Raw genomic sequence first — 21,984 nt, 5'->3', positions numbered from 1 at the left:
ACATTCCGAAGCAGAATTTTTTAAGGTCTAAGTTTTAATTATAGTGGTTTCAAACTCTTTTGGATTGCTGATAAACTGTTCCACTTAAATTTATTAATGTCATAATATTTAAATTGTGAAATACAGAACATGTTTCTCCAGTGAGTCCTTTAATATTCTATAAGGAACTTAACTTCCTAGTCTCAAAAAGCTGAGAAGCCCTCATAAGATTCCAATTTCTAATATTTCAGAATCAGATTGGAAGCTTAGTTTTGCCTTTTTACTAATTCATTGTTGATTGAGATAGGCAGAGATTATCCTTTTAAATAATCTGATTATAGTTCAGAATTTTTTCCCAAACATTAAGGGCAATAACTGACCAGGGATGTAAGTTTAAAAGATTTCTTTCCAACCTAATAGTATTCACAGGTATTATTCTATTTCAGTGATGTTTATTAAGTTCTGTTCCATATTAAACCAATGTGCATTAGGTAGTTGTACTTAATTTAAAAAAAAAAACAAACAAAAAAAACCATCAGAAGTAGGAAGCCTGCCAAACAAATTAGTGGGGCCACCAGATGATCGAGGTGCTAAAGGAGCACTCAAGGAAGATAAGGCCATTATGGAGAAGCTAAATTAATTCTTTGAATCAGTCTTCATTGAAGAGGACGAAAGGAAGATTCCCATGCCCGAGCCATTCTTTTTAGGTGACAAATCTGAGGAACTGTCCCAAATCGAAGTGTCATTAGAGGCGCTTTTGGAACAAATAAATTAAACAGTAATAAGTCACCAGGACCACATGGTATTCACCCAAGAATTCCGAAGGAACTCAAATATGAAATAGCAGAACTACTAAATGTGGTATGTAATCCATCATTTGGATCAGCTTCCGTATCAGGTGACTGGAGGATAGCTAATATGCCGCCAATTTTTTTAAAAGGCTCAAGAGGTGATCTGGCAATTACAGGCTGGTAAGCCTAACTTTAGTACTAGGCAAATTGGCATTATTTCCCTTTACAAAAGCCATGTTGACTCTTCCCCAATAAATCATGTTCATTTATGTGTCTGATAATTCTGTTCTTTACTATAGTTTCAACCAATCTATTAGAATTCTTTGAGGGGGTTGATAAATGCAAAGTAATACACATTGGAAAACACAATCCCAACTATACATATAAAATGATGGGGTTTAAATTAGCTGCGATCACTCACGAGAGAAATATTTGAGTCATTGTGGATAGTTCTCTGAAAACATCTGCTCAATGTACAGCAGCAGTCAAAAATGCTAAAAGAATGTTAGGCACCATTGGGAAAGGGACAGATAAGACTACAGTAAATATAAAACCACTATCTACATCCACAGTATGCCCATACCTTGAGTATGTATATTAGAAATAGAAATGGTACAGAGAAGGGCAGCAAAAATGATTAAGGGTATGGAACAGCCTCCATATGAAGAGAGATTAAGACAACTGGGACTTTTCAGCTTGGAAAAGAGATGACTAAGGAGGGATATGGTAGAGGTCTGTAAAATATTGACTGGTGTGGAGAAAGTGAATAAGGAAATGTTATTTACTTCTTCACATAACACAAAAACCAGGGGTTACCCAATGAAATTAACAGGCAGCATGTTTAAAACAAAGGAAGTACTTCTTCACACAACGTACACTCAATGGAGGAGACCCACTGCCATGGGATGTTGGTGGGAGGGATAGCTCAGTGGTTGGAGCATTGGCCTGCTAAACACAGGGTTGTGAGTTCAATCCTTGAGGGGGCCATTTAGGGCTCTGGGGCAAAATTGGGGATTGGTCCTGCTTTGAGCAGGGGGTTGGACTAGATGACCTCCTGAGGTCCCTTCCAACCCTGATATTCTATGATTCTATGTTGTGAATGCCAAAAGTATAACAGAGTTCAAAAAAGAATTAGGTAAGTTCATGGAGGATAGGGCCATCAACAGCTATTAGCCAAGATGGTCAGGAGTGCAACCCCATGCTCTGGGTGTCCTGGATGCTGGGACTGGACAACAGGGGATGGATCACTTGTGAATTGCCCTGCTCATTCCCTCTGAAGCAGGTGGCATTGGCTGCTGTTGGAAGACAGATACTGGGCTAGATGAAGCATTGGTCTGACCCCGTATGCCGTTCTTAATGTTTGTGGAATGAGCTGCAATGCCCCAGTAATATAATCTAAATTTTAGTCTGGAAAGCTCATCTCTTTCTCTAGACTCCAGCATTGTGATTGATTTTATCTGCAGGCATTTTTTATTACAAAATCGTCTGTGAGAATTTGAAATCTTTAAACAAGTTCAGTGTTGCCAATTCTGGGATTTTACCATGAATGTTGCAATACTTGGTGTTTTTCTCACCAACCCCAGCTGATGAATAATATTACCTGAGAATCTCTTCTTTCATTTCAGAAAAAAGGTTCTAGCCCTCATAGTTGAAAAGGTTGAAAACAAGAACCCTAAAGGCTCTAAAACCAGAAGACAAATAAAAAAAAAGTGACTTTTTGTTCTTAAGACTCATGATTTTTAAATCAATGTCATAATTTTGGGGGCCTGAAACTTGATTTTTAAATGTTTGGAGTTGGCAGTACTGCAAATTGCAGAAGCTTTCTAAATAACTGATGCACACTGTTGTCAAATTTGAAAATCATTTTTCTTGCTCTTATTCACTAATATCACAAGATAATCTCTTAAAACCAGTTTTTGGAGTATACATTAGGTCTGGTATGTTAAATACTATTACTAATCAATTTAATTAGACTGGTGGAATCACTGAGACAAGTTCTTTTGCACATTTACAGTGGACTTTTTCTATTATTGTTCATTTTTGGTTGAAAAACACACAAAACAAATTCTACTAATTACCACGTTAGATTTGCCCTTGAGTTCTTCAGTTTTTCTTTTAGGCCTGCCTTGGTTCTGCAACTGGTGGGTGGGCAGCCCCCTATACATGGGTGGAACCCCGCTGACTTTAATAGGAGTCAATTGAAGAACCATGGCCTTACTCTCTACCCTCATATTAACCTTATGAACCTATAAAAGTATCTCCACGCTAATTCTAGCTGCTAAGAGTTAGTGTGTCAGAGTTTGGTTTCTCTCGATTATAGACAAGTTCTCTCTTACATTGCAAGATCAAGTGGCACAATGTCGTGCAGTTTGACATCAGCTCTTCTTAGGTCAAGAGAAGCCACAATAATCTTGATTAAAAACAAAAACAAATACACTATATTCCTAATCCTATGCATATGGATTCAAAACTATCTGATTTAGCACCAAAAATACGTGGGTGGCAATGTACAAAGAATTTTTAAACACAACAAACATGATTCTTAATTTGTCTTTTTATTTTCAGTTTCCTTTCCAATTGGAATAGGTTTCAGATTTATGTTTCCTTGAGTATGTTAATTTTATTAGGTTTATTGATAACTAATATTTTACAATTGCTTATTATTGTTGGGGTTTAAAAATATTAAGCTATTGGATCTTTTCCTCATATGTTTTTACATCTGCTCTTGCATCCATTTTCTTCTAAATTTGTTATGTATGTGTAATGTCATAGAAACACCTGTATTTTCACTGTATTTTGTCCATAAACTTCTTAGTAAAATGTTATAGAAAAATATTTCATCAAACAAACATTTTAAAGTAATTATTTCATTGAATTCCATTAGTAATACACTATATACCCTTCAGTAATCGGACACAGTAGCAGCATTAGCAGAAATTTCACAGGATTACTTTTCAGATTTTGAGCAGAGTCAATTTTTTATATGTGGTGTTAATTAAAAAAAGGGGGGGGGAGTAGTGGAAATGAACAAACTAACAAATAGATTCTTTGGAATTTCCTACAATGGTTCCAACGATGGCTTTCCAACTTATAACAAAAAGGCAGCACAGCTTGGACATTAGGCAGCTCTACAGTGAAACCAAACTAAGCAGCAGCAAAAATATTTATAAAGTTATGTATAATTTGAAATGAGAGGAACAGCCTATACCTTCCCCAATCCAAGGTTAGTTTAACTACAACATCACTGCTGAAATTTTACGAACATTACTGCTTTGTAAAAACATTTTCCATATCTACAAAATTGTAGTCCTAAGGGACAGTGTGTGGACTATAGTTCTAAGGATCAGCTTGGGCAAACTACAAACATTTGTGGCCAGGAACAAATATGTTGAGAGTGTCCAGACTAGATCCCTTACCAATGTATTAACTATCTGGAGTTAACTGGCATTCTACAGGAGCCAAAAAAAAACTCTAGTGAAGACAAGGCCTTAGAAGAACATGGTGATGGAGCGTGGAGTTTTAGCCATGGGCTACTGAACACTGAGTTCTGACCTCATCATAGAAATCACAAACATACGTTCTGAAGGCACTTTTTACCAATTTACCTAAGTGACAAGGTTAAACTGAAGAGTAGCCACTAGCAAATATCGTGCATGCTCCGATTTAGTTGCATTGATTAAAGTATTGCCTGTGAGAGATTTTGAACAGCCTAATAAACCATTTGCAAAGAGGTGAGGTGTAGCATGTTGCACAAATCCGCCTGTGTGATACTACCAAGAGGGATCTTGTCCCCCAATATGCAGCGAAAATAAACAAACTTCCCAGAAGTTAAAGTGCCCAAATCACTCACACAGACATAAGGGAGAACTATGTATGTAGGTCCCCAATATCTGAACACCTCCCCGACATGAAGTTCATAACACTTCCTCTCCGTTATGAGGTATTATTCTTCCCATATTACAGATGCAGAAAGAGGAAGCCACCTGCCCAAAATCACACAGGAAGTCTGTGGCTGTTCCAAGTATAGATGCATAGACTCAGTTTATGAGACCACCCTTCCTCTAAGACTACTTACATAAACTTACACTGGCTTCCTTTTAACTACAAGCCTATCCTTCCTCTCTCTTTTGTGAGTGTGTATCGTTCCTTATCCACAACTAAAAAGAAATCAGCTATATGCAAGAAAAACTCTGAAAAATGAAAGGAGTAATTGTGGCACCTTAGAGACTAACAAATTTATTTGAGCATAAACTTTCGTGAGCTACAGCTCACTTGATCGGATATATATTACAGATGCAGAGAGAGGAAGCCACCTGCACTGCTGCATCTGATGAAGTGAGCTGTAGCTCACGAAAGCATATGCTCAAATAAATTTGTTAGTCTCTAAGGTGCCACAAGTACTCCTTTTCTTTTTGAGAATACAGACTAACACAGCTGCTGCTCTGAAATCTGAAAAATAAATAATGCCTTCTGTTGTAAGTCAGTGTTCCTGTTCTTTCACCTCTGCTGTATTTAGTTAGGTTTTACTTCAAACATTCAAATCTACAACATTTTACTCATTTTGTGGCTGATTTTTTGCCAAGATATCATCAAAAGGATCATCTAGCTTTAATAATGATCTTCCACAGTAACTGTTAAATGCAGGGAGAAAAGGGAGGCAACCCTTTGCTCTGAGAAACAAATACAGCTAAAGTGGGTGTCTCATGCTAGCTTTAATATCTAATATTACCCTCAAGAGAAAACCCCAGTGACTTCTTATAGTCAATTGGCTGGCCGGAGCCAGCTGTCACAATATTTCCCACTATATGTTAACCAGACATCTTATGTAGATTATTTTAATACTTACAAGTAAAGAATGAATTTTAGAAAATCAAATGAAGATAAATTTATAAAAATCTTTACAAGAGAAAAAACAATCTGATTTGTTCCTAAAGCAGGTAGAAAAATCATAGAAATTATATGTGTTTTTTGGGGCACCCCACTGTCTTGAGACAATTTACTTTTTCTGTTGCATATAGTGACATACAACACATACAAGCCTGAAACAGGCAGAATCTTTTGGAGAGGCCAAGCAGAGAATAGCAGGCTTTTAAACTCAAAGTAATATAAAGAAGGTTGCACACAAAGTAATTTCTCTTCACATTATTACATTAAAGTATCTCATTAAAACACTTATTTCTATTTATTTTTAATTTCACAAAAGGTACTTATTCACACTGACTCTAGGCATTCTCATAGTTAAAAGAACACAATCATACAAGGAATTGGAAAATACAGAGGCAATCTATTCCAGGCAGCCCAACCTGGCACTACAAATCAATCCCTATAATCAAAGGAAAGGATCGAGTACATCAAAGCTCAGTTCTCCCCCTGCACTTACCCTTCCCAAAAGTCTGAGAAAGTATGTGTACTTTGTAGCTTGCTGTGAAATCAACAAATCTGATAGGGGAATGAATGCCAGAATGGAGGGGCCCCCCTTCATCGGAAGTGTCCTATCATTAGCCCCATCTCCTTTAAATCAAGGAGTACACAACTCAACTGCCTCCAGGCAGCAAGTGCAGCAGTATAGCAGGGACACAGCAGCAGCCTCCCAGGGAGGCAGATCCCAGGCCACTTGGGATATGTCTACACTGCAATTAAATACTTGCGGCTAGCCCACGTCAGCTGGCCCGTGTCAACTGGCTCAGGCTTGTGGCTACAAAATTGCAGTGTAGATGGTTCGGCTCAGGTTGGAGCCCAGGTTCTGGGACCCTTCCCACCTTGCACGGTTCCTAGAGTTCGGGCTCCAGCCCAAGTCCAAGTGTCTACACTGCAATTTTACAGTACTGTGAGCCCGAGTCAGCTGATATGGGCCAGCTGACCTGGGCTATTTGCCAGCCATGGGTGCTTAATTGCAGTGTAGACATACACGTAGGGCTTTATAGGCCAAAACCAGCACCTTAAATTCCACCTAGAAACCAACAGGCGATTAGGTTTGATACCCTTAGGGGGAACTGCTAATACTTAAATATATAGCATAAATATTTGATTTTAAACAAGAAATTGAGCATAGTTAAGAATCAAAAAGCAATATAAAGTTAGAGAGCCTCAAAAAATGAGCATATTAAGTGCAAAAGCCATAATTTGTTATACACATAGTGTAGACACTTACAGAAGGACTTTGATGAGTTAAGTATCTTCAACAATATGTGCACAAAATTATATTTACATTTCACAGAAAACAAATACATCAGAGAGCATCCAAAACAGGAAGCATTAACGAAAGCCTTCAAATCCATAGCTGTATCAAAAAAAGCAGATTGGATTGTAGTCTGCATGGCATTGATAAATCAGATGCGAGTTTATCAGTGAGGCCTTCCATGTCAACATACCAATATGGCATCAAGTTCCTGTTTAACCCTCTCAGATTTTCGTTAAACTTGGCCAGTAGAGCAGGTTTGCAATAAACAAGAGAAATTTCACAAGAAAATTTCTATTAGCAGATTTTCAAGTGTTCAGCCACTCATTCCTCTAAAATAATACTTCACAAAATTTACTTGATATCTTGCTAATCACTGTTTAATTTAGAAATACCCCTGTGCTACAGTTGAAGATGTTTCTGTGTCAATGCTTACAAGTTGTGCACTTCTTTTTTAACAGTTACATAACATTCGTTGCTAGCCATCAGAGCCAATAAACAGTGCATGAACTTATGTAAGGCATCGGAAGTGGTGTTTCTGTTTCTAGTGTTGAGCTATAGAGGTAACAGAGCTAACTTTCCTCCACAAACATCCTGACAAGACAATCTGTTTCAAAGAATGGGTGAATAAAAGAATATTAGAAAATGCAGAATTATTGGATAAATGGGGTTTCTACTAAAGCCATTGCATATTTTGCCACTGAAACACCAGCAGAACAGAACTGAATCTGCAGCAACTAACAAGCAGTCCCATATTGACTACAATGGGACTACCCCCTTTAACAAAATTACATATGCGAGTCTTCATAAGATTGTGCTCTATATCTGTATTATGCTTTGTTGTTTTAACACAACAAACAAAAACAGGATGTGCAGGACCTTTCATATAGCCTTTTAGGAGTATACCTATCAGAACCTGATTGCTTTGGCATCAGTTTTCACTCCAAAAGCATTGCTTTTGGAGAGTCAGGCCCACAGTACTGTACTATCAGAACTTCAAAAGTCATCACTTTATCCTCCTTTATATCCATTTTAAAAGGTCCTTTGGTGTGATGCCTACAAATCACTACCATTGGTTACACTGGTGACCACCTGAAACTTCCAACACCTCTATGACTACTTACTTATGCAAACACCCAAATCTCTGCTCTTGTCTCATCCTCCCTCTTCTCCGTCTCTCTGTTGATTCACCTGTTTAGTATTTAGAGAATGTGATTGTTAGCCCTCTGGATCAGGGGCTGGCTCTGTTATTTGTTCAAATCCTCTAATCCCTTTGTAGGGATTAAGGCAATACAACCAAGAAATAACAGTAAATTCTCCACTGCCTAGCACTTTGTGTATTTATTTACACCTAAACGAAATGGATGTAAATGCTACCTTCTGGTTTGGTAACATTTTACACTCACTTTGCCCATGTAAATGACAATACAAGATGCAAGATAGTGGGCAGTCAGACCCTGCGTTTATTATATGTATAGACCAGCGGTTCTCAAACTGTGAGTCATGAACCTGTATTAATGGGGTCACCAGAGCTGATGACAGACTTACTGGGGCCCAGGGCCAAAGCCCAAACCCCATCGCCCAGCACTGAAGCCCGACCCCCACTCCCTGGATGGTGGAGCTCAGGTTACAGGTCCCACCCCCACGTGAGGATGAAGACTTTGTGTTTTGGCTTTCCTCCACTCACCCCTGGGACGGTAGGGCTCGGGTGGGCTCAGGCTTCAGTCCCCCCCCTCCTGGGGTCATGTAGTAATTTTTGTTGTCAGAAAGGGGTTGCTGTGCAATGAAGTTTGAGAACCCCTAGTATAGACTAGACTCAGTTCAGGAGAGGCTGGTATTTCCAACAGACACAGCCTTTATCAGCTCCTCTGGAACACGACATTTATTTACACTATCTGCTTAATCAGGAAATATTTATTTATCCTTATTTCAAAGTACTGCAGAAAAATATTTGCCAAACGACATTATAGTTTATTCAGCTATAATATGATTTTTTACTGCTAGAATTTTCTCCACTCACTTACTTAAGAGTATTGTTTTGACCCAACTGAGAATGGAAGTGTTTTTACTAAGCAGTTTATATCCAAGATTGAACCAATCTTTAATAGGTTATAATCTGATAGTGAAAATCAGATGGATTTTAAATATGTAGTTTTTATTTTAAAACTACCAGTAGCTACATCTTATGAGATGCTAACACAAAACTAAGTCTTCAACTCTATACATGGCAGCAAACACTATTCACAGATAAATATTAAACTTCTGCTGGATTTGTGAGGTAAGCTCATATACTACATATGCCAATAGCTATGCTGATAAATGAAGCATGCAAGAGTATGAACAAAGTAGTAAATAAAAAGTTCCTACTGAGAATGTGGTTAGTTCACTAAGATCTTAATTTTTTTTAAATATACATTGAATATCTGCCCGAGGGAGTGTCATGTGTAGGCACCCCCAGCACAAGATAAAAAGTGACCATGCTCCTGAAGATGTTTTAGAGAAAACTTGGCATTTGGTCAGTGCCTCCAGTGAAATGTGAACTATTAACACAGTATATTCCATCAAAACCTGGATGTTCAACTGGGAAGCACTGGTTAATTTGGAATGGAATGACTCAATTACAAAGAATTAGGCCTCACCCACAACACTGAATACTATGTTGCTACAATTTCTAGAGAACGAGGTTAGCGTCCTATGGAGGTTATAGTCTAACCACAGCACATGCCAAAGATTTGAACTGAGAGGAAAGATTGGATGTGACCAGTTTCCTCAAAAAACAGCATGTGCGCCGATCCACCCGAAACACTCATGTTCTTATAAAGGACCTGGGAAAATTGGCTAAACAGAAACCTGTTTGTCAATCAGAAAGGTCACACATATTTGAAGAATAGATCTCAGAGATACCAGGAAAGTGCTATGAGAGAGGATTCAACCTGAGGAGAATACCTATATATCTCCCAACTACAGTGTAAGGCAGTGGTTCCCAAACTGGGGTTTGTGAACCCTGGGGTTTCGCAAAATGTTACAGGGGGTTCTCGGGAAAAAATTCCCTAATGGTGGACAGAGCTGTCCCTAGGGACTCTGGGCAGCACCGAGCCAGCAGCCTGGAGTCCCTGGACTTCCAAGAGCTAAGTAGATCAGAGCAAGCATATCTATCATACTGAGAAGATTTAAACTTCAAGACTCTTTATAATAAATAGAAAGGGAGGTGGATATTTTTTGCTGTTTTTAAAATTAAATAGGCAGCTACTATTGTTTTTAAAATGATTATGAAGACCAAGTTTAAGCTTTGTTGTAACGTGTGTTGTTTGCCTGGACTGCTCAAGACCTAAATTCTTGTGTAGGAGGAACTCTTTGAGTTGACCTTTTAAATATCTTCATGCTGTTTCATATCTGATACTCCTTGATGAAACGGAGGAGCCTTGTCTTATAACAGGCTTATTCAAAGTGATACAAGCTACAAAAGTGAGATCTTGGAAGAGTGTTGCCGTTTTCATAATATAAAAAAATACTGTAATGATAAATAATAATTAGTAATAAATAGCATGTAATAAGCATGTCATAAAAACAAATTTTATATTTCCACGATCACTGCTTTTATCATTTATACTCAGGTAAAGGAGAAAAATCCCTGGAAATATTAATTTTTAGGAGGGGGTTCGCGAGACTTGACATTTCAGTGAAAGGGGTTCACAGGTTGTTAAGTTTGGGAACCACTGGTGTACGGGAAGGGAGCAAATACTTGGAGTAACAGGGGTGGCAGATATAGATAGTCTTCAAAGTAGATGGGAGGCACTGCAGGTTATGGGGAGGGGGAGAAGAGAGGGCTGCACTAGCTAGGAGAGAAGCTTGTCTAGTATGATGATTATCACCCTCTTAATACTTTTAGACAGAAAGAAAATCTGTCTGGTCCCCACATGCAAGAAGAGCAGGCTGGAAGACTGGTGTGTGTTCAGAAAAAGGAAGCAAAGCAAGTCCCCATTATCACAGTGAGAAACACCCTCAAGGCAATCCCTGTAACTACTAAATCCTCCTGTACAATTAAAAAGAATTTGCACACACACACTGCTGAAAAACACTTCAACTGAACCTCCAAATTACCCAATCCCTATATGGAAATACCCTATCACCCCTCTTAATTTCCAAACCCTGTTCCTTCCATCCAAGAGCCTTGAGCCATCTTCCTGACATCAAAAATCTTTCATCCCACCACTGCGGCCCTCAGAGAAGAGAGATGGAATGGAGTTTAAGAAACTGGACTAGTTCTCAGGAAAGAGGGGTTTGTTCCTAGCTCAGCCACAGACATCCTGAGTGACCTTGGGCAAGACCCTTATTCTCTCTCAAGGCCTTACCTCCCTACCTCACAGGGTGTGAGGATATATATACACACACTAATGTTTGTGATGTACTACTCAGATACTACAGTACCCCAGCACCAAAGAAAAGCCTGCTATCAAAAACATTTAGTCCTAGCAGTTATGCCTGCTCCTCCCCTTCTTCCAGTTTACCCATTTGAAGGGCCACACCTTCATTTCTGGTTATTTGAAAGGCCACCTCCTTGTGATAAAGGCTTTTCACTATACTCCAAAGAGACATGTAAATCTCACTCCATTTTGCTAGGTAATTCATTCAGTTTGGGGTATCGCTCATTCAAACGGACCCAGCTTGGCAGTGGTGCAGAGATGACTTCTGTCGATGTACAAAGACAAGAGCTGGCTGACTGAGCAGGGGGCTTTCATGCCGAGGGGCAGGTGCACGTCGGGGGAGCGATGGCTCCTCCGCCCGCCGCCCCCGGGCACCCTGCTCCGCAGCGCCTTTGTTTGCAAGGGCAGTTACGTTTGCGGAAGTCCATGCCCGGGCGGTGCGGCAGCTTCCACATTACAAAACAAATACGAACCGGGTTACTCCGTCTCACCTCCCCGAGCTGTGGCACCAATGGTGGACCGGGCAGCACGCAAAGCCCCGTGTCCACCACAGCCAGGGCGGGGAGAGGAAGGGATGGGGTCAAACGCAGGTAAACGAACCATCCTCGGGAATAAAGCAACAGCAGCTGCCGGCACGAGTGTGGGAACCAACGGAGTCACACCAGAGACAAGTCACTGCCAGCCCCCCGGGCACCCCCCGGGCACCCCACCCAGCCTGCCCAGGGCCTCCAGTTCTCAGCCAGCGGCAGGCGCAGCAAGCCGGGGCAGATTTCCCTGCTTTCCCCCGAGTGCGTGTGAAGGCGACGGGCAATGACTCACCTCGTGCGGGGGGGTCCCTCACAGCCTCTTCCCTCGCGCTGCTGCTGCTGCAGGGGGCCGCGCACCATCCCCCGCCGCCGCCGCCGCCAGCTCCTCTGCGCACGAGCGCTGCGGAGCTCAGCAGCCGACCCGACCTCCAGCGGCTGCTGCTGCACGGTGCCGGCTGGAGCCACAGCGCGGAGGGCAGGGCCCGACCCAGAGTCAGCCGGGACTCCGCCCTCCCGGCGCTCCGCGCCCCGCACGCCAGGGGGCAGGCCTGGCACAGCGTGGAGCGCCCTCCCGCGGCGTGGGCCGGGGCACGGAGCAGCGAGCTGGGCACATCTGCCCTGTAACAGCCTGCCCGGGGGCCGCCTTAACCCTGCCCCGGTCCGGCCAGGCACGGGGGTATCGGTGAAAGCCTCGGATCTCCGCCTTCATCACCCCCTACCGACACCCCTTGGGGTATTCACCCTCATCACCCCCTACCGACACCTCCTGTGGTGTCTGCCCTCATCATCTGGTACTGACACCCCCTGTGATATCTGTCCCTCCTCAACCCCTACCAGCACCCCCTGTGGTATCCACCCTCATCATCCCCTACCCCCAGCACCCCCTGTGGTATCCACCCTCATCATCTGGTACCGACATCCCTTGTAGTATCCATCCTCATCATTTGGTACCGACAGCCCCTGTGGTGTCCAACCTCATCATCTGGTACCGACACCCCCTGTGGTATCCGTCATCATCTGGTACCGACAGCCCCTGTAGTGTCCGCCCCTCATCATCTGGTACCACCACCCCCTGTGGTATCTGCCCCTCATCACCCCCTACCGACACCCCCTGTGGTATCCACCCTCATCATCTGGTACCGACAGCCCCTGTGGTGTCTGCCCCTCATCACCTACCAACATATCCTGTGGTTTCTGCCCCCCATCATTGCTACCGACATTCCCTGTGGTATATGCCCTTCATCACTACCTACCAACACCCCCTGTGTATCCACTCTCATCACCCCATATCAACACCCTGAGTGATCTCCACCCCGATCATTCAATACTGACACCCCCATCTGATATCCACCCTTGATCACGCAGAACTGACAGGCACTGTAATATCTGCCCCCATCCCTCAGTACTGACACTCGGGGGATATCTGCCCATATCAGACAGTGCCAACTCCCTATATGATATCTAACTAGGATTATCCAGTACCAACATACCATGCATGGATCACCCCATACCATTACTCCACGTGATATCTGCCCCAATCACCTAGTACCAATACCCCGCTTGATATCCACCCTTAATCACCTTGTACTAATACCCCAGGTGATATCTGCCAGTGTCACTGATCATCCAATACCAACAATTCATGTAAGGTGAGCAGATAAGTGTGAAAAATTGGGACACTTTTTCTGCCTGTGAAAGACATCAGGTCACCCTAAACCAATGTGATATCAGCCATTGACAGGGGTGAAAGTAAGTCAAGTGACTTACCCGTACACTGGGGCCAGCTCCGGCCCCTGGAAGGGGCGGGGCCTAGGGCGGAAAGGGTGGGTCTGAGGGGGTCAGAGCCAGCCCCTGCCCACCCTGTAAGGTAAGTGACCCCCGTCCTTTTCCTTCTCTTCCTCCCCCACCGGGCTAGCAGCAGCAGCCTGGGGACCCGGGGGCTATTTAAAGGGCCCGGGGCTCCCCTGCTTCTACTGCCCCGGTCCTTTAAATAGCCGCCAGAGCCCTGGGAAAGCGACGGGGCTCCAGTGGCTATTTAAAGGACTGGGGCGGCAGTGGCAGCTGGAGCCCCAGGCCCTTTAAATTGCCCCCTGGGGAAGCCGGGCTGCGCCAGTACGGTGCACCGGCTCTTGCTGGTACGCCGTACTGGGGCGTACCAGCTTACTTTCACCTCTGGCCACTGATCATCCAGTACCAACACCCTGTGTGATCTTCTCCACGTATTAACTAGTACTGATCCCTGTGTGATACCCTCCACAGATTAGCCAGTACCAGGACCCCATGCAATCCGTAGTGGTTGAACTAATCAGCTAGTTCCCCGCACATTATGTAATATCTAGGGGTGTCCAGCGATTAAAAAAATTAATCACGCTTAATCACACGATTAATTTTTTTAATCGTGATTAATCGTGTGATTAATCGCACTGCTAATAATAGAATACCATTTATTTAAATATTTTGGATGTTTTCTACATTTTCAAATATATTTATTTTAATTACAAAATAGAATACAAAGTGTACAATGCTCACTTTATATTTATTTTTGATTACAAGTATTTGCACTGTAAAGAAACAAAAGAAATAATATTTTTCAATTCACCTAATACAAGTACCCTAGTGAAATCTCTTTATCATGAAAGTTGAACTTACAAATGTAGAATTATGTACAAAAAAACTGCATTCAAAAATAAAACAATGTAAAATTTTAGAGCCTGCAAGTCCACTCAGTTCTACTTCTTGTTCAGCCAATCGCTCAGACAGACAAGTTTGTTTACATTTACAGGAGATAATGCTGCCCACTTCTTGTTTACAATGTCACCTGAAAGTGAGGACAGGTGTTCTCATGGCACTGTTGTAGCTGGCATTGCAAGATATTTACATGCCAGATACGCTAAACATTCGCATGTCCCTTCATGCTTCAACCACCATTCCAGAGGACATGCTTCCACACTGATGACGGATTCTGCTTGATAACAATCCAAAGTGGTATGGACTGATGCATGTTCATTTTCACTATCTGAGTCAGATGCCACCAGCAGAAGATTGATTTTCTTTTTTGGTGGTTTGGGTTCTGTAGTTTCCGCATTGGAGTGTTGCTCTTGTAAGACTTCTGAAAGCATGCTCCACACCTCATCCCTCTCAGATTTTGGAAGGCACTTCAGATTCTTAAACCTTGGGTTGAGTGCTGTAGCTATTTTTAGAAATCTCACATTGGTATCTTCTTTGTGTTTTGTCAAATCTGCAGTGAAAGTGTTCTTAAAACAAACAACATGTACTGGGTCATCATCCAAGACTGCTATAACATGAAATATATGGCAGAATGCAGGTAGAACAGAGCAGGGGACATAAAATTCTCCCCCAAGGAGTTCTACCCCAGTCACAAATTTAATTAACACGTTATTTTTTTAACGAGTGTCATCAGCATGGAAGCATGTCCTCTGGAATGGTGGCCGAAGCATGAAGAAGCATACAAATGTTTAGCATATCTGGCATGTAAATACCTTGCAATGCCAGCTAAAAAAGTGCCATGCAAATGCCTGTTCTCACTTTCTGGTGACATTTTAAATAAGAAGAGAGCAGCATTATCTGCTGTAAATGTAAACAAACTTGTTTGTCTTAGCAATTGACAGAACAAGAAGTAGGACCGAGTGGACTGGTAGGCTCTGAAGTTTTACATTGTTTTGTTTTTGAGTTAATCCTGTGAGTTAACTGTGATTAATTGACAGCCCTAGTAATATCCAACCACTAATCAACGAGTAGCAGCATCTGTCCAAAATCTGCCACAAATCAGTACTGGGAACGCCATAATATCCTCCACAAATCAGTCAATAGTGACATCCAGATAGCATTTCATCACTAATTAGCCATTACTGGCACTCACACACATTTTCTACCACAAATCATTCAGGACTGCCAGTATGCCATGTTCAGCAAAAATTGACCAGAGTTGGCACCTATATTGTGCTATTTTGACAGTAAAGGAAATAAGAGCTTCAAAATAAATGTTTACTCTCACTATCATTTATGCTTAAATTAAGCATCTTTTAGTCTTGGCCATACCTTTTAGATTGCAAGTGTTATCCTGACTCTCCAGCCTCCATGATGTGTGTCTCCAGATACTCTGTCTTCAGGATTTTGGTTCTATCTGTACCTGATACAACCTGTGCTAGCTAGTCTTGGCTACAGGTGTGACCGAATAAAATAATTAGCTCTGCCCAGAGGCTGCTGCTTTCTGCCAGTAGGCATACAAATAAGAAAACAATAAAATGCTATGGAGTTCTAAGAAAAGTGCTGGACGCAGTCAGGATCAGGAAATACTAGGGCAGTACTTTTTAAGGAGCAACAATATGCATTGCTGCTGCACCACTTTAACTGTCAGAAGGGGAAGAGCTTTTGGCAAAAGTTCAATCTGATCTTACCTGAGTTATTCTGGCATATCACAGTTCATCACCATGGTAGCAATTGGGCTGTCACAAACAGTTGATTATATCATAGCATGAATCAACCAAACTTGGATGGCATGGCTGAATAGAAAAGGCAAATTTTCCATGCACAAAACTTATAGTAATCAGAAATTACAGGAAAATAAATGCAGTGTGTGTGTGTGTATACTTTTTTCTGGAATATGGCAGTATGCAGAATTAAATTAATTTGGAGTCCAATCTTGCAGTCCATTTTCAAGAAAAATTCCACTGAAGCCAATGGGAAATTTCCCTCCACAAGGATTGTCATTTTGAGCCTTTTAGGTTTAAAGAAATGCTCTTGAAATGCTTCGGAAAGCCCAAGACAGCCCAAAGCCTCAGACCTCTCTCACTTTTACAGCATTTCCTGCTGTTTGGAAGTAAGTACTATCAACTACATGCTACAATGTGTAATTTTGCTTTAATTAGTATTGTTACAGACATACATAAAAGCAGAGACAAAAGAGTTAAGAAACATGGGAAGGGAAGAAACACTCAGTTTTTAGACGAGATCTGAAAATAGTACAAAAGTCAATGCGGCAAAGAGATATCAGAATCCTGGCAAGACCTACAAAGGAGACGGCTCTTGGCTCCAACAGTGGCAAGTCTGTCTGAAATGCTAGAAAGGTGATCAGTGCTAGATGAAAGGAAAGAAACAATCAGGAGAAGATAAGATTTCATGTAGTAGGCAGGACTGAGGGAGAACATCCTGAATGGAACAGGAAGTTAGTGAAACTAAGGGTATGACTATACTGGCAAGTTTCTGTGCCACAAGTTATACCACTTTTATTAAAACGCTGAAATTAAACCACTGTTGCATCTCCACTGTCCTCCTTGATCAGTTGCCAAGAGAAAACAGGACAAATGTCCACTTTTGCCAAGAAGTGGGGTGCAGAGGAACGTGCAGGGGGACAGCAGTGATGCTAGCCCCGCAAGGCGGGGCAGGGCTCTAGTAGGGGGCAGGCAGGGCTTGAGCGAGCAGTGATGCTAGTCCCAGCTCCACATGGGGGACTTGGGAGAGCTGTGATGCCAGCCCCAGTCTTTTGGAAATATGGTCACCCTATCTTGTATGTGCATTGCTGCTCATTTGAGCCCTGCCTGCCCCGTGGGAGGGAACGGGGGCTCTGACGAGTGGCTCGGTCCAGCCCTGTAGTGTGGGGGAGGGCTCGGGCCCGCCCCATGCAGTGTCCCTTTTTCCCTTTGGGAAATATGGTCACCCTATTAAGGAAGGAAGTTGAGAGAAAGCTACACATTTACAGAGTCAAAGTAGACAGAGAGGGTGGAATCATTTAAAGTTTTAACACCATATGTGCACTAGAGTATCCTCACTGTAAAGATGATAACTAGGGTTATCGGTAAAAATAATAAATTGGAGAGAGAACAAAGAGTATGTCTTTACTGCAGTTAGCCCAGATGATTGGCACCAGGGATTAGCCTTGCCCCGTGTGAGCAATCACACTGCAAAATCCTACCCGAGTTATGGTGCACTCACTGACTGCATCCTCAGGGCTTCTGTGGGCACAGCCAAAGGTTCTTAATGTAAGGGGATGGTTGCCCTTTACTAAAACTTAGTGGGGGGTTTTGGTTGGCCATTTCCCAGTACCAAAGAAAGCGGAAGGGTCAATGGGAAACCAGGACCGTGAGACTGACAGTCCCCAGGGGCAATGGGGAGAAGCCAACATTCCAGGTCAGCCTGACTGACAGGGCAGGCAGGCTAATGAGGGAGTCAGGAAGCCAGGGTCCTGTCCTCCCTGTGAGGTGAAGCTGCCTTACCAGAGTGGGGCCGAGCTAAGGAGAGAGCCGGAGCCTGAGCTGCGCCAGGGAGCTGAGCTGCAATGAACAGAGCCTGAGCGAACCAGAGAAGCAGCCCGAACTGAGCTGAGCTGAGCAGAGCAGCAGGAGGCAGTGGGGCCAGAGAAGCAGCCCAGAGAGCTGTGCTGAGAGCAGAGCTGCAGCAACCAGAACCAGAAGGACCAGAGAAGCAGCCCAGGGAGCTGCGCTGGAGGCTGAGGAGCAGCAGGAGAGCTGAGGCAGAGTTGAACAGGGTCCGGAGCTGTCTGGAACCAGGTGCAGTGAGTGGCTGGGAAGCATGAGGGGAACCCTGGGCAGTGGGCCCAGCACAGGGAGATGCCTCCAGCCGAGAGGCCTTTCAGGCCTGACAGGGAGGGAGATGATGCTGGGAAGAAGAGTCCTGCCACCTAGAGCCTGAAAGCATGTGGCCACTGCCAGAGCAAGTGTCTGACCTGCGGCATCCCTGACTTGGCACATGTGAGGAACAGTCTATGAATGTCCCTTACATTCCAGGTTTCAGAGTAACAGCCATGTTAGTCTGTATTCGCAAAAAGAAAAGGAGTACTTGTGGCACCTTAGAGACTAACCAATTTATTTGAGCATGAGCTTTCGTGAGCTACAGCTACGAAAGCTCATGCTCAAATAAATTGGTTAGTCTCTAAGGTGCCACAAGTACTCCTTTTCTCCTTACATTCCAGTGACAGCTATTTATGATGTCCCCATGCCACAGAGCGGGGTTACATGTTTCCCTTTAACCTTTCCCATTTTTTCCTTATTTTTTTTTCAATTGATTGCTGTTTAATAAATTGTATTTGCTTGAACAATATGCAATGATCAGAGGGTCAGGGAAGTGTCCAGAGCAGAGCGAGTACCCCAGAATGGGGACAATGTAGCTCTGTCATAAAGGACCACAACAACATAGGGGATCAAGCCCCCCAAGAATCCTAAGCCCACCCTTTTCAGGGTCATGAGGACTCTGCCACACAGGAGGGTGGAAGGGGAGTCCTCAAGGTCAGGCAGGCCACTGTGTAAAGGGAATCGAAGTAGGACTCAGATCCTTTCACTAGCCCATTCCACCGGGGTAGCGTATAAGCCAGGAAATTCCCAACAATTTCCCCGCTTACATTTGTGCTGCAGTAAGCTGAGCCACTCGATGATTCTTTTCCAGTGAAATGTGGGAGAACCTGTCTATCCTTTCGCACACAGGGTGGAACTGTGTGAACACACTGGAGGACTATCAAAGCTTGAGTGATTTAGTCCGAGTGCTGACTGCAAAGTGGGTGGGTTACCAGCCTGAATGAAAGCAGAACGTGGGCTCTACTCCGCAGCTGGGCCAGCTAGCCTGGGCTGAGTTGCAAGCACTACTAAACTCAAGTGAGAGATTTTTGTGTGTGAACAGGCGGAGTTTAGGGGCAACGTCAGGTAAGAGTCCTGGCTACCTCTGCAGTGAAGACATACCCTAAAGAGCAAAGGGCCAAAACCTGAACTCCAGAAAGGAGATGTCTTAACACAGTGAAGGACTCACCTAACATTTGTCAATGGCAGTGATTCTCAACCCGCAGCCCAGTCAGCACACAGCTGCAGCCCATGTGACATCCTCAGGGCCATACAGGTAGCATGTATACATATTGTGTTGATGAGCCCCACATACCACACAGGGTGCTGCATATGTGGCCCACAATGGTAAATAGGTTGAGAACTGCTCAGTGGCACTGGAACATTTTTAATAGTGGGGGTGCTGAAAGCCAGCCCCCTTGCCCCTGTCCATGCCCCCGCTGAGGCGAGCAGCCGGGATCCCGGGCACAAGCTGGCAACCGAGACCATGGGCACGGGGCTGGCAGTTGGGAGCCGGGGGGTGCTGCAGCACCCCCCGCACGCCTTATTCCCACGCCTATGAAACTGCTGGTCTATGTGGAATATTTTCAAATGTCCAAATGGAGTTGGGCACTCCTCTTTTTGCCTTTCAAAATCTCCCTCCCCTGTCCATTTCAACTCCTCAGATACGGACACAGGAATTATATAAGATGAGAGCAGGAGCATGGGACTCATACGGCCTCACAGGCTTCACAGGACAATTATAAACTCCGACATTAACATTCAACAGCAAAAAAAAGACTGAAAATTATTTTAATAATGGAAACGCCGTATGTTTTAAAATGCTCTGTCTTACAGTCTGCCAGTGCTGGATACATTTGTCAGGCTATACTAACATTTTCAGGGCCAGTAAGCATTTGTAGTCAGTGGTCGTGGGTCACAAAGAAAAATTTGATCTTTGCAGTCTCAGACTCCATTGGCTGAAGCTGTCAGACCAAGCTGTCACTGTAGTTCAATTAGCTCAGTACTGCAAACACAGGAAGTCCCACCGAGGGTGGAAATAGAATGCTAACATGCTGCCTCGTCTTGCAGACCCAGCTATGTCATTCCTCAGAGCTGTGGTTTTGAATAGATGGACTTAACCATCCCTCTCTTTTATGGCTTTCTTTTGACATCCCTGGAATATTTCTTAAAGGATATATTCTCCACTCTGTGAATGGAGGAATTTTGGCAAACTATATAACTGTATAACATCTGTTAGCCAGAGTGAATATAGAGGTTTGCTACAGCTTGTGATGGGAATGTGGAATTACAGCTGAAGAATACTGAGTGTTGATGTTGATCAGCAGGTAGTAATTTATATTGATTTATTTTCCTGTATATAAAAGAATGTTTCTTAGTAAATCTACATAGCATCCATGAGGACCTGGACCAGTACTGACTGAATTTGGCAAAGATTTCCATTGACTTCAATGACAGTTAGATTGAGCCCTGATAGAGTCATCCTGTTGACTTCAGCCAGTAAGGACTACTTACATAAGCAAAGGTAGCAGGATTCGGCAATATTACAAATAAGTATCTGGATCACGGCCCATGTCTGAAAATCCTCACCCTCCTTGAGAGTGCAGATTCCTCCATTCTTTCAGACATGGAACTGAGGATTAGCAATGCCAGGAAAGCTATGTACTTACAGTCAAATAAAAGCTCTAAAAAGAGAGAATATGGTTACAATTATTCCATTTGCAGTATTTTTAAGGAAAACTCTAAGACAATATAAAAGATATTCTCATCACTGTTCCTGAAATGGATACGGGTTTGATCCAAAGCACATTGAAATCAGTGGCACATTGACTTCAGTGGGCTTTGGATCAGGCACTAAATCACTACAAAATTTAGTATCTGAAATATAATAAACAAAAAACAACAACCCAAGAGGAAGACCCTGTTTTGTCAATGAGTATGTGGAGTAAGACTGAGAAGCTCCCACTTGAAGCCAATGGAAATCAGGGCATTTCAAAGTAGCTGTAAAGTTCTTACATATATAAATGTTTGATTAATTTTAGCAGTGCTTGAACGAATTGTGACATTAACCATTTTTTATTTATAAAAATGTCTAGTGCTTAAAACAACTTTGACATTTTTGTAGCATTTATGCAAGGTTCACGCACTTGGCAACATTCCGGGCACACCCGGAGTGTTGTGTAGGAGCAGTGCACACACGGCTCCTCTCAAGGGCATGAATCCTGGAAACTCGCCCAGATGACATGAACCGTGGGAAGCCTCCCAGGACTAGGCTCAAGGCCCAAGAGCAAGGAATGCGGTAGATAGAAATTGGTAAATAAGAATATTAAACAAAGCCAGTGTATTCCTTTTATCTGTTGGAGTATGTAATGCGCAGGAGGAGGTAGAGAAATAAAAGAGAGGGTGGAAAGCTGACAGGCAGACCAGCCCGTTGGCAGACCAGCCTACTTGCTTGCTTAAAGCCTTGTTCTGTCTTGTATTTGAACCGCAACACATTTT

General features: G+C 43.1%; 2 protein-coding genes across 4 annotated transcripts in view; one reads left to right on the top strand and one right to left on the bottom strand.

The window, feature by feature from the left end:
* Positions 1-3,543, top strand: part of NEMP2 (nuclear envelope integral membrane protein 2) — a 64,574-nt gene extending 61,031 nt beyond the window's left edge. The window contains exon 11 of the transcript XR_013347498.1: positions 2,396-3,543. The gene's annotated coding sequence lies outside the window, so the exon portion shown is untranslated. The remainder of the gene's footprint in view (positions 1-2,395) is intronic.
* Positions 1-12,319, bottom strand: part of MFSD6 (major facilitator superfamily domain containing 6) — a 41,538-nt gene extending 29,219 nt beyond the window's left edge. The window contains exon 1 of one of the 3 annotated variants that reach the window (XM_077830067.1): positions 12,192-12,319. The gene's annotated coding sequence lies outside the window, so the exon portion shown is untranslated. Of the gene's footprint in view, positions 1-8,072; positions 8,110-12,191 lie in introns of those variants that run through there. The other 2 variants (XM_077830068.1, XM_077830069.1) reach the window with 2 other exon arrangements.
* Between the last annotated feature and the right edge of the window lie 9,665 nt (positions 12,320-21,984).

Source organism: Eretmochelys imbricata, chromosome 11, assembly GCF_965152235.1.
Source record: "Eretmochelys imbricata isolate rEreImb1 chromosome 11, rEreImb1.hap1, whole genome shotgun sequence".
Taxonomy (NCBI): Eukaryota; Metazoa; Chordata; order Testudines; family Cheloniidae; genus Eretmochelys; species Eretmochelys imbricata.
The sequence above is the reverse complement of the archived record's forward strand: the minus strand, read 5'-3'. Positions and strand labels throughout refer to the sequence as shown.